This window comes from Neopelma chrysocephalum, unplaced genomic scaffold (genome assembly GCF_003984885.1).
Source record: "Neopelma chrysocephalum unplaced genomic scaffold, ASM398488v2 Primary Assembly neopelma1_26, whole genome shotgun sequence".
Lineage (NCBI taxonomy): Eukaryota > Metazoa > Chordata > Aves > Passeriformes > Pipridae > Neopelma > Neopelma chrysocephalum.
Window position 1 is genome coordinate 30,045,044 of NW_020897695.1, and position 1,159 is coordinate 30,046,202.

Here is a 1,159-nt window from a genome sequence, read left to right on the forward strand (position 1 = left end):
TGGGACCTGGAGGAGCTGTGGAATCCCCATTGTTGGAGATATTCAAACCTCAATCCTGAGCAACCAGCTCTGCGTTGGCCCTGTTCCAAGAAGCAGCTTTGGTACCAGATGATCTCCAAAGGTTCTGGGGATAAGAGGATGGCAGTATTATGTAACATGCCCTGCCTTTTTACCTGACCTTGTTCTGGACTGCAGCTAGTATAGATTCACTATTCCACTTTTACCTCTGAACTAAGTTTTAGACAGATGGGCTAAAAGGAAAAAAATATTCCCTCACACAGTTTTCTTGAAGGATTGTCATTCTTTGAGGAGTGTAATGACATCTGATTTGTAAATTATTTTAAAAAGCATCATCAGTATTTTGTTTCTATTTTAAAGATTGTTATTCTTAGAATGAAGCTAGCATTTTCCAAAACCAGTATCGGGTGTAATGAGTTAGCATTTCAAGAAAAAAGCACATCTTCAGATACAAAATTTTTTAACTGTTCACCAAGTATGACACGGGTAGGGGAAAGCAGTGAATCTTCTCCACAGTAATGCTTTCAGTAGTTCAGACCTACGTGTGGGTGAAATAAACTTTCAAAGCAGTAGGAATACTTTTTTTCAAGGTCCCTGTGGTCAGACTTAGACTAAATAAACACCTAACCTCCCATTCAAGAAGAATAATGTAGCATTCAAGTAAGTGTTATCAGAATTTGTCATTGTTTCTACTTTACCCCTGACTTCACACTCAATACGTTTATAGTGATCTGTGCTAGTAGGAACCTTTCAGGACCTCAATCCTACAAAGTGTTCACACTACACTTATTCTGTGAAAAGCATTAAATGGTTCCCTGGTGATATTTTTAAATTCTGGGCAGTGCTTCTTAATAATTATCACTTTAGCTTAAATTTCCTCTGGCTAAGGAAAATAATCTAATACAAGCTTAGGAATTGCTTCATAAAACTTTGAGGCGAAAGACACTGAAAGCAGTATTGTCCAAAGAACGGCAGACTTAGTACTTAGAGTTCAGGGAAGGCTGTAAAGCAGCATTTCTGAGGAATTGTCTAGCTGTAGGAATATACTAAAATGAAATTTTAAGTCAGTATCAAATGTAACAAAAAGGAGGCTTAGCCATTCATTAAAGGAAAAAAAAAACAAACAACCAAAACAGGGGCA